This window comes from Euwallacea fornicatus, chromosome 8 (assembly GCF_040115645.1).
Source record: "Euwallacea fornicatus isolate EFF26 chromosome 8, ASM4011564v1, whole genome shotgun sequence".
Taxonomy (NCBI): domain Eukaryota; kingdom Metazoa; phylum Arthropoda; class Insecta; order Coleoptera; family Curculionidae; genus Euwallacea; species Euwallacea fornicatus.
Window position 1 is genome coordinate 3,640,705 of NC_089548.1, and position 12,731 is coordinate 3,653,435.

A 12,731-nucleotide genomic window follows, 5' to 3' on the forward strand; every position below is an offset into this window, starting at 1 on the left:
ACGGTGCGTTTTCGGATCCATGTCAATAGGAACTTGTTTTTATAACGAGTCAAAGACTGACACCCTTCAATTTGCGACACATGTTTTGAAACATCCTGTATACAGTTTTTTACGTAGCCCCTCGAACTCGATAAGCAGTAAAATCACGTTCAATACAAAAGACTCAAAGTTGAATTTACCACTGTTGGTTTTTAAAATAGCTTTTGAAAGCTACCTTATTAATGCTCTTTTCCCCTTGAATTCACTTCCAGTAAGATGACGTGCATGTTTCCTTCATGGTCCCATTGCTTACTTAATTATTAATATGTCCTCATTACGTCAGGACTGAAATCCTATGCCTAATCCCCATTGGCAAACTTCCCCATGTACTTTCTCTTTTGTCCCAGTTTACTTAATGATCCTGGCAGCCGCAACTTCTCATCGACTGCAAGGGGGGAATAGAAAAGATAGCAGGAAGACAGACAGACATACAAATAGTTTTTTGAAAGTTGTTGGGCGCCATTCAGTCGTTAAGTTCTCCAGAACCGACGGCGCCGAGGTCTCGTCTATGTCGAAAACAAGGCCAAAACCCCCTTTTCTGCCCTGAATTCTTAGTTTTGCGAGCCCGAAAGGGCAAATTAATTTGTGGCATACATCAAACCGCAGGTGTTTGTAACTTTAAAACTCATCAACTTGAAATCATACACTAATTATCGCCATCAATCACGTGATTAGAGTCGAGTTGGAACTGCGCAAAGTTTCCTCGTTAATTTCAGTTAGCGAGCAACATCATCAAAGTGTAATCGGATTAATTTTCGAAATTTTCCCTTTCGGGTTGATTTGGCCCGTCGTAGTTCAAAAGTGATAAAATCAAATGTCGTGAAAAGAAGAAGCGATATTAAACAGGGATATGAAGTGCTCCTGGCTTGTGTGCTCAGGAGATGGGCGGTCTTGTTGACTCCTCAAATATTTGCCGCAGACGGAGAACAGCATCCAATATGGGGCCACTGAAAGTAAAAGACTTCGGGGGTCAAATGAAGTTTCTAGTTATTTGAGTTGAGTCATGTTCCGCTCGCCAATTTTATGCAAAGTTCTTTGAATGCCCGGCTCATTCGAGTGAAAACTGGGATTTTCCCCCAAACAAAGACAAATTGATTAGTCGGCGATTACACCGATTTAAAAACGTTTTACACCGCCCCGATCCCCATCGAAAACATAATAAAGCATAGAGAAGCATTTGAGAGAAAGAGCTGAATCGCTAGGCAACGCTTGAGTCGGGGATTGTCGGATTTGTGCCCGGATTCAAAACGCAATAAAGAAGATTTTCTTGTCGAGAGGAGATTCGAGAACCCTTGTGACTCATATATTCCTTGTTTTCAGATTTATGAAGCGAATACCCGTGTTTTATAAACTCTAATAAAGCGGTAGCGTTATTGGGCTCTATTAGAGGCGATTCAAATGGACGCAGAAGGCTGCCCACACACATTAGCCCGACGTTATCGAATAAACGGAACCCCATTGTAGAGCTTTTAAATAAAAATATAACGAGAGGGTCTATATAAAGTAATAAATGACACATTGCCAGCGGATATTTTCTACTAATGACATCCTTTCTACGAAGGGTGGCTATACAATGTGCATCCTCTTTTTCTTTTTTTCTTCGTTTCGTAGCAGCGTTGACGTTGTGATGGGAAATGCTTTATCGATTAGAAAGTATTCTGATAAAACTTGGCATAAACGTATATTTTTGTGTGAAATCTCATATGCATCTTCTCAAAGGGAAAGGGTGTAGCTTTCATCTTCCAGCGAGAACAGCCCCCAGACAATTTAGTTGGTTTTTACATGCGTTTTTAAAGCAGAACATCCCCCACGGTATTATATGTTTGATATCTAATATTTGAAAGGGGATTCGCTGCCGCCACCCGCTTTTTTATTTTAATCCAGAGGCGTAGAAGGTGACCCCCTGATCATTTCAATACCGGGAGCGTTTAATATCAGCGGTACGAAACACGGTCCTCAACTTCTTCACGTCGCTAGGCTATTCAGATTGATGTTTCGCTGAGTTAGCGCCGAGGATATGATACATCAATGGCTTCGCGCCTCCGCCACTGGATCTTTGATTGCTACAAAATGTTTTATTACAGTTGTCGACCGTCCCACTATGGATCTTTATTAAAACACTCGGTGTAATACACTTCGGGCCGGTGCATAATTATCGACTACCCCTCCGGAGGGTATATTTGAGGACGGATGAGGCTTTTATTGCGAAATTAATTTTGCGGATTTGCCGGATCAGCATTTTGAACATGATTGCATCGAATCGACCAAAATTTCTATCCCTTTAAGCATGTACGATTACGAAAATTATACACAAGATAAATGGAAAATTGAGTTATTGACGTTGGAGGGTACCGTGGTACTACTTTAACATCGAAGTGCGTGCATTGATGTTCAAGCTTCATTTGTGGTATTCACACGTGTGTCGCTCAACTCAAATAATCGAGGTGTCCACCTGTTAGAATTTTCGCCTGCAGCCAGAAGGACATACGGGACGTTTCTGGACGACGTGGACGTAAAGAAATCATCAATTAAATTTCCAATTTACCCGGTTTGACAATTTGAAAAATTGGCGAGTGAACAATTGTCGGTTTCTTTTGTTAAACTATGAGTACCGAAATCAGGGAAAATTAATAATTAGAGGCCCTACACAATCATTTGGTTTGGTCATGGTAAAAATCTCTACAGTTAGGGAAGTTAGAAATTCGAGATTTTGGGATTGGTGATTTGACCACCGAACTTGAAAGCCATCTATTTGCTACTGCTAAGAAAAGCTAAATGTCGATCTAAAACAAGAGCGACAATTAAAATAAAAAAACGAAATAAACTTCTAATAACAAAAACTTAAGAAAATTGAATTTTGAGAACATTCAAAATTTCAAGTTTGAAAATCTGGAAAATTTCATTTGACGGGACAGCTGTTTGAAGCATAAAAAAGCAAAAATCTGAATATATCGCCGGAAAAACGAATAGCGACGTTGATCATTTTTTTGAAACCTTTGTGAGTCTAAAAAGTCGAATTTTAATTAACATACCGAAATTTGAGAAGACAAAGAAGGAAGAAAAAGATTGTATAAATTTAAAAACAGTCCTGGATTGTGAATATTAACACCCTGAAACTAATATTATATATTTTGAAAGTGTCGAAGAGCGGTGATAAATGACTGGTGCATAGAACGATATGCCGAAAACTCTCCCCTTATCGATTTTCCCCGGCATAAATACAATTCATCTGAATCAAGGGCAATAAAAAATAACAAGCAGTATCTTCTTATCGGCGATGACGCCGTTAAGTCTGGAGATGGGGATAACAATGAAAAATAAGGTCTCTGATTTATAGCGTAATGAATACTTGGAGGTTTATTAGATTTCTAATAAATTGGGGTTGCTATAAATAATACAAAATGCAGAGAAAAATTATACTACATAACGCGCGTCTAAAGCAGTCCATACACCTTTTTAAGGTTCTTAGCTTCATCAGATACATACGCATAACAAGAGCCTGAAATGTGGGAATTCAGAGTGTAGTTTCGTACTTTAAACGGTTCGGAAAATTTAACTGCACATTTTGATTCTCCACAAGAAGTGTCTGATATATTAGTGTGCAACTCTAATATCGAAATTTTACAACGTTTTCAATCTAAGACGTTACGGATACTTGTTAATGCACCATGGTATGTTAGCAACAATACAATTCACTCCGACCTCTCAATCAAAACAGTCCGAGAAGAAATAGAGAGCTACTCGAATAACTACATGCGAAGATTAGATCACCACCCAAATCACTTAGCCATAAATTTACTGGACACAGCGACATATACAACCAGGTTGAAGAGATTCAACCCTCTAGAATTGCCACATGGATTCAACCAAGTAAGGGACTGAAATGTTGGTCCTTTTACTACACCATTTAGTACTATAATTTGTAATTGCCAGCATAGATATTGAATGTCCAATTTATTTTTACCTTTATTGTGACAGATTGTATCTCTACAAGTAATTAAAAAAAAGAAGATATATTAGTGTCATCTCTAATTTTTTCCGATGAGTATTTTTGAATCATTTAGTTAGAAGGACAAATGTATCATGCGACAAAATCTTGGGAATTTCTAAGAACTATTTTGTTGAACGCCAAATTGCGCAACGATGGCATAATTTAACCAAACGTGCATCTATTTCGGTCTACGAAATTCCCATGCGAGACATCATCATCTTGTACACTCTGTATACTTATTTCTTTTTTATTTGAGACTTTCGAGGAAAAAGACGAATTGGCGTCAACGGGGGTACATTAAGTGGATGGCTCCTTTAGCTGCAATCGGTGGGAAAATCCCTTTCACAGCATAATCTTATGTTATCCTGGTTGATAAAAAAATGTATGACGAAAATATATGGATCATTGCCTCAAGGATAGTGGATCCACAAGAAGCAGGAATTCCAATGAATTAAGATTAAGAATTAAATAATTACGTGTATATAATACACTGAAAAAAAAATGGGAACGAAAGTAATACATTGAAAAATTTGGTGTCGAGGAATATCAAGCAATAGAATTAGGAAACAGCCCCGAACAACACGAACAGTAGGGTGCTACAAATTCTTCAGGGAAATAAAATTTTAATAGTTTCCAATGCATTGTTACCGAGGTACAGGGTGAAAATGTCGATTATCACGAACACGCCGCCAATACTTCTTCGATCTTCGACGTTTATGTTGCCGTTAAAACTGCCACCGTATTAATAATCCGGCTCTTACTAAACGGGTTAAAGAACATCTGGAAGCATTAGCCGTTTGACGTCTCGTCCATGACCACTTAACCAGAGCATAATACATAATATCGTTGCCACAAGGCCCTTTGAGTGGTTGAATGAAGGGCTGTGAAAGCGTCACGTGACAAAATTACTCGATGAACCACGTATCTGCTACGTGCAAAGAATCAAACTAAGAACAGTCAATAAGTGCAACCGAACGCTCGAAGATCGTATAAATAAATGCATTACAAACGGAAATTGGAAGGAAATTGTCTTTTGGAAGTCCATAATTCACTTTCTGATAAGTTAATAATGGAGTTGCCTTGGTGTAATGCCCCTATAAACAGGACTTGAAAGAGCAGCAACAGGAGAAACAGTATCAATGTCCTTTGAAATATAAAGTTTCATGCAGGACTTCAGGGATGCTTTGCAAGAACTAATTAACCGTCACGCAAAGTCTGATTATGATATTTAAATAGGAGGGGTAAGAAGTAACGGATTTCGCTTTCCTTAGTCATCACCGGCGAACGTTCCCAAAACTTTCAATTCCCGACCTCTTTCCAGACTCCCCCCTCCCAGTGAGGGTTTTGAGACTCATTTCGATTATTATTATTTGAGGACAAAAAAGCCATACATATTCACCGGCGACGACTAACAAGAATAATCGCTCAAAGGCAAAACTTAATTAGTCTGCTTCATGGCTAATTGGAACTGGGATTGGAGCAGATTCCTGCAGGATGCTTTATTATACGGGGATTATTATTAAATTTGCTCCCGATGGACCGAATTAAACGGTAAGAACTAGGTTTGCAAAAACTTTACAGAGTCGCTCGAAAATACCATTAAAGGGGGAGCTGCATGGGGAAATGAATACATTATCATCAGTTAACACTCAGTGTAATTGTGCCGTTGTTCAATTCAACCCCAGACGTTTCAATTAACTAAATGTTCCGCGTTTTAGGCTCGGTCCCCAAATCGCGCTCCCGCTCCAGACCGGACCTAATCTAAATAACAATCATTTTGCGTATAGTTGAATATCTTGGATAACGGATGATAAAAGAATATCCAAGAAGCTGTTTGAGTCAAATTTTATGTTTTATTAATATTTTTGAAATGTGTAAAGCTTTAGGCTTCACTGTTTCAAATACTGTTGGAGATACGTAGAGAAATTGTTTTTGTAGAAATTATCTAAAACCGTCAACAAATTATAAAGTATACTAAAACTACCAATGAGGGTGCAGGTTAAAACGGCTCCGAAATCCATTAATGCACGCAAAATACGAAAGGATACAGTACGAGAGACACTCTATGTATTTGTCTAATTCACTTGAGAGCATCTGGGAAATTAATTCGAACACCTGGGCAGGGAGGCGTTGGGCTTTGTTTTCATCGGGGTACCCAAATGCACCCCCAATTGTCCTGTGAACACTTATTTTCCCTTGTGATGCACTGATAGTCAAGAAAGACTCCTAAAAAATGACACGGTTAGTTTGTCTATTTAACTTTCACCCGTCTCTTTTATCAATCTGTGCATGACAATGTTTTGTGACACCCGATCGAGGGAAGAAGGGCGTTCACCTGTATCGTCACGGGGGTTTACCTAGTTTCTCCCTCAGTTACCCTAATGTCCCCGACGATTTTTATAATTAGCCAAATTTTTAGATCTTTTCTAATCACAGTTTTTCGGTATGAGGCACTGCCCGGAAAGAAATTGTACACGTGGTGTTTGGAAATGTTGGTACAAAACTTAAGGTGGTGAAAGAAGGCCCAAAATTATTAGAAAAAGTTTTTATAAACGTTGATCCGATGGGGGATTGGTACTGAGATGTGGCCCTTCAAAGGGGTCCTATCATTTGGATATTTCTTAAAATCCATGAGGGCCATCAAAATTGATTATAAATAAAGATGGTTCTTTAACTATCTTAAAAGAAAATTTTCGATTTTTTAAAAATTTCTTTGGATTATCAAGCAAATAATATTATTTTTTATTGAATTAAAACTTTTTTTAAGAAATAAATTTCGTTTTTTTTTTCGAATTTTGCGTAGTTTTGAATTGCAGGTTCGGTCTCCGAGTAGTTTTTCGTTGTTTTGTGTGAATGACAGTAGCCATGCTTCATATAAGATAATTTGATGTAGCTAGGTTTTTTTCTCTTAGAAACTGGCACATTACTAAGTTTATGATTTAGCTGTTTTTTAACGAAAAAAATGGTTTTGAAGTTGAAACTTCCTGCCATTTCAAACATTGGGGATTTGTATTATCAAGTTGCCTCCTGGCACAAATCCACATTGTCGATTTCCTTTTTTAAGAAATAGAAATAGGTAAATTGGCGGAAATAGTGAATAGGGAGCACCCAACGTGTGAACGATGGAAGGAGAACATCGTGCAAATGTATGAATTGTGGACTGAATTCTTGTGATGTTTTGATTGTGATCCTAAAGTGTTCGCTTTGTAACCCATTCTGAAGGCCACAGATATTTTCAGTGATCTTCATTTTACCAACTAATTCGACGATGAAATTTTAGAAGTGACTGTTCAGACTGACTATTAGCATTGATAGCTTTCCGAAATCTTCAGTAGAATATTCAGCTTCATTTTCATTTTGAATTCTGCATCGAGAGCACCGGACGGATATTTCACTTCTTTTCTTTGATAAGAAGAAATATTAACGTGTCTAAAAGCAGACGTAACGATGCACTTATTAAGCTGGGAATATATTTTTTAAGTATGCCCTAAGAGGTATGAGCTGGAAAATGCTGGGAAAGTGCACAATTTATAACCAAAAATAGTACGAAATGTAAATATAGAAGATGGGACATTTTTATTTTGTCTTATATTGGCAGGACGTCGGGTCAAGTATGTTTCAAGCATTTTTGAAATTACTATCCTTATAGTCAATCTTAGCTTCTCTTTTGATTAGAAAAAGATCAGCAGCGAAAGGCAGTGACGGAACCGGTAAAGGCAAGGACAAGACAAAAGGTAATTGAAACAGAAAAGTTTTAATCTGGTGCGAACGGGAAATGGATTTAGGGACGAAGGGAAGTCTTATCTAAATTGTCGTTTATACGGACTTAAATCTTAATGTACTCCGTTCCCTAATCAATTTTAAGTTCCTGCTACCCTGCAAAAATTCCACCTTTCTTTATTTTACGATCATTTTCCTGAAGCATTTTTCCACATTTACTCTTGTAGATTGATGGACAAACTCACCCGAGAGTGACCGTTTCTAGGACATTTGTTTCCCTTTCAAACTACCCCACATTCAAACCCTTAAGGACACTTAAAAGAAACACAAAAAGTGCATTGAAGAAGCATTTTTCATGTGCGCTCACCCGGCGACTTAAGTAAAAGGTTTTTATTCGATGCGCTCATGATTTTTTAAGGTTTTCAGTCGATCTTCACAAATGGCCAAGTAGAACAAGTCACGGAACCCGAAACATGTTTGAAAGCTCGGCAAATTACAAAGAAGCAATCACATTAATGGATGGTATAGGTTACAAAAGAAATCTTTCCCGGTTGAGGTTTCACTTTTTCCATAAACTGATTGAATTTTACAATGCCATGACTTTCAATGAAGGGCTTGTGTTGTGACAAGCCGTATCAGTTGCAATTTAATAATGGAACTAGCTTTGTTTGAGAATTTTCTTTGGAAAGAGTAATTCAATAACATTAAGTAACAATGGCTAAGGCGATATTCTCCTGCTGGCCTAAGCTTCAATACTAAAAACAATGGCCCTTTGAAGAAAGTTTCCCATCCCTTCCTAATTTGCATCAAACGTCGATTGAGGGCTCAACAGTTTGGAGTGCGAACATGGAAAAAGTGTGGCTGGGCTTTTAGCTTGAAGTGCATGGATTCAAAGGGGAAAAGTACAACTCTGTATTAAAATATGTGCCGTTAGAAGGCCAGCTAGGAATCGTCCCCTTGGAGCTCTTTTTTCCAGCCACCCTTTCAGACATCAGATAAATGTGATTCAATTTAAACTGAGTGAATATAGCTGGAGATTTGCTTGCTTTTAAGCAAATGATAATCCCTCGCTTTTATTGCTTTTAAGGTTAAATAAAACGTTTGCTGAGCCATCGATAAATTTCCATTTAAATATAAATCTGGAGGGGAATGACGTAGGGGCTCAGGAATATTTTCGGTAACGATAAAAATCTATTATATTTATAGTTTAATTCGCTATCTCGATAGACTCACGGAAAAATATTTTGAGAATCCTTTGGCGAATAATCCTGGTATTGTGAAAAATCCCCTCTATTGTGACAAAACGGAAGTAAAACGAATAAAAAGGCCCCTTCTCGTGCTCTTGAATCGCATCGGCTGATTGAACCAGATAGAAGTATAAAATGTGCATTTCAGGGGCTCAAACGATAAGACCCTTCGTGTTCTTTAAGAAGAAATATACTCCTGGTGTTCTTTGAGAAATCCCCAGTCTTGAAACTGTTCTCTCACAATATACTACAAATTTCGAAATTCGTTAAATCCAAGATTTATCTATGATTAGAAGAGACTAGCGGCTTCAAAAAATTCAAATCTGGGGTAATGAAAATCCGGGAGAAGCGGTACGAAGCCTCGAGATATTTTGTTGATGATCAGAGATTTTGGGAGATTTTTTGTTGATGCGTTTGTATATCTCGCTGAAAAACCAAAACGTCTTGTTCGGCTCGAAGTCACCAAAATGTATATTGGAAAATCAGTCCGGTATAAGAAGTACTTGATCGTTCTCGGTAGCCGATATCGGGTACTTCCACTAAATGGTCTCCAAGATAATTATGGACTGAATGTTTCACGTGTGGACTTCCCCGAGTTCCCAATATTAGAAACATTGTTTTGTGAATAAAATAACCAATAACCTTTCCTATTTTAGTTAATTTTGTTTATTGGTAGGGAAAAGTGATGATTTACGAGGTAAACAACAAAAAGGAGACAAATCGGGGAAAAAGCCACTACACGATGTTAGCGGTATTCGCTGAGCGACGGACAAAGGGTTCATTTCCTCTAGTTAAGTCTTGATCTAGCTTTAATAATTTACAAGTATTAACACTTGTCAAACATTAAATTAAAAAAACAAGGCAATAAATATGGTTTAAATAAACCAAGAGTAATAATGTGCACTAAACTGATGGAGCGATTGACCTAGATCCAATGACACCAATTTTAACGGTCTTAGAAATATTCAAGATATTTGTTGATTCATGATTGAAAATTTTGGACCCTATTGACCTAATTGTAAACTTTCTCATTGCTGTGTTTTTTTGCTTCAAGAATATTTTCAAAACAAACAACTTCTGGACAGTAAAATATTTGTCGTATACTCTAAAATTATGAAGTTGAAAAGCTATTCGATCTGAAGGCTTCTTTATGACTCCCGGAATCTATACCAGTTGAAAAGGTCCCTAAAACAGGACCAATTGGCACGTGACTTTAGTTCCGAGTGCGGATTCCTCCAGTTATTTCCCGAGATGTCCTTATTGTCGGTCGGAGCTCCGTGTCCGTCGTTTCCTTATAGATCGCATTTATTAGCACGGCTTGTGGTCTAGTGAACTGTTTTATTCACAATTCTCCATTAGTTTTAGAACAGTGAAAATACCAGAAATTCTATTTAGAAATGTCAAGGTAGGTTTGGTTAATGTTAATATTGTATGTTACCACAAATTAACTTGAGGTGAATTTTATAATTCTGCACTTTTTAAGCAGACACCATTAATGAATCTCAGCTTGATTTGAATATTGCGGTTCTGATACCCTAAAGTGAATTGAAAACGGTGCAATAAAACTCTAAAAGGAAAATCTTTTCTCGATCATATAAACAGGTGTTTTATTTAGATTTTATTGTCCCTGAGGGAGTTGGAGGGGTTTAGCCCTTAGCCAGGCAATTTGTATAAACGCGATAGTCCACGAACAGATGTAACAGGTGAGCTTTTGCAGATTGAAGGGATTGAATTATTAATGTGCTTAAGTAGTGACCTGTTGAATGTTTATGCTTCCCACACGATTATTTTTTTTCGGAGTATGCAGCAAATATTGAATGTTTAAGAAAAACTAATTTCGAGAATTTGGAAATCATTCCTAAGTCCTATGTGAATTTTAAAAAGGGAGGACTTATACTGAATCGGATCGAAACAACCGACTCGACACAATGGGCATATTGGGCAGCCAGCGGTGAGAATGAGTGAACGTGAAACCTGCTTAATAAAGGAAAACCTGCCTAATATTCTGATTTTATACATTTTTTGCTCAATGCGCTCCAAAAAAATAAACCCCTTTAAACAAATAGATTTTATCCATAAAGCTTGAATAAAGTTTCAACGCTACATAGGGCGTTATTGCATAAGCGTCCGATATTTCACAGGGTGATTTTTCAACTAGTTTTAAGGTGAAATGTTTTAATAGACATGTGTCCTAGCCCGTTTAGTTTTCAAGGTGCGGGATTTCAAAGTTTAAAAAACAAATCACATATTTTTTGTTATTTTTCGATCTTTTCCAGCTAATCTTACGAAATTTCACATTCTAGGTTTTTTTGGGATGAGAAACTCAAATTTATCGATGATTTACTTATATCTTCTAGAGGGCGCCACGAGCGATTACTGGGGTACTTCTAAATAGCTGAAACTTTTCGGTTTTGCGTCATACGCATTCCCATTAGCGAGCTCATACGTAAAATGTATGTCGGCAAGTTCTAAATGAGTAAAATTTGCCATTACTTTAAGACAAATAGTTACAATAATTTTCTTAAAGAGTAGCGTCTTTGCCACAATTTAAGTTTAAAAGTCATAGAAAAATAGCAAACAATTACAATAATTCTCTTCAGACTTATAGCAGAGACAACACGAGACGCTCAATTAAGTGCCAAAATAGCGTCCGTATTACTCCACAACTCAACAACAGTCTGGTCAGTTCCTGTTGATAGTTAAGGGTGATTCTTTATGTTTTTTTATTCTTCTAAGTAAGCTGATCGTGTTGTAAAATATAAGTTACAAGTACCTTCTGTTTCTTAAAGTTCACATTTTTCCACAACGTTAACGGAATATCCACACACAACGCACAAAGTCCGCGGCATCGTACACAAAAAATATAAAAAGGACGCTTCTCGGGCTCAAAATCAAAATTATGACAAATGTCAATTGTTAAGGCAGTCAAAGCCAACGACCAATCAATGTGATTGCCAGACAAAGATGGCATGATGTTGCAATGAAACTTCTGAGTTACGATCGCAGCGCCATCTTGGTGAAAGGTTCCAACTGTTCAACGCAGATGCCTATACGGAAACAACGATACGCGGAATAAAGACAATAAATGTCAAAAGCGAACTATTCGGTGATTTAGTTTGCCGCATCTATTGTCTCTGCTTGCAAGTTAAATTTATGTCAGTTTACCTCAACTTTTTTTTTCACCGCCTACTTTTCTATTTTTTTTTTGAGGGAACTCATCGGATTAAAAGTAAAAGTGTCCTAATGATCGCTTGAGGGGCCCTCTACGAGATACAACTAAATCGTTGATAAATTTGAATTTCTCATCCCAAAAACCCCCGAACACGAAATTTCGTGAAATTAGTATGTAGAGGTCGAGAGATTTCAAAGAGTATGCGATTTATTTTTTTAACTTTGATGCCCCTCACGTTCAAAACTGAGCGAATTAAGACACATATTTATAAGGACTTAAAACTACTTGAAATATCGCCCAGTGCGGTGTCGGACATTAATTCCACAACACTCTGTAAAGAAATTTAGTTGGTGCACGCAATTGTTCAACTTAATACACAGGTCTAGATGAATATTTGCGCTCTCTTAAATTTTGATTAACTCATCTACACCAAAACGAAGGGAAAATTCCACTAAGTAAAACACCATCTACTCCTTATTATGATGTTGCAGGCTGTTATGTGATCATATCAGTCTGTATCTACCTTAAGTCCGCTTTTTCCAGAAGATTTAGATATTTTTGT

General features: G+C 37.4%; 1 protein-coding gene across 2 annotated transcripts in view; it reads left to right on the forward strand.

Moving 5' to 3' along the window:
• VGlut (Vesicular glutamate transporter) overlaps positions 1-12,731 on the forward strand; it is a 32,162-nt gene that overhangs the window by 10,529 nt on the left and 8,902 nt on the right. The gene's annotated exons all lie outside the window — the stretch shown is intronic.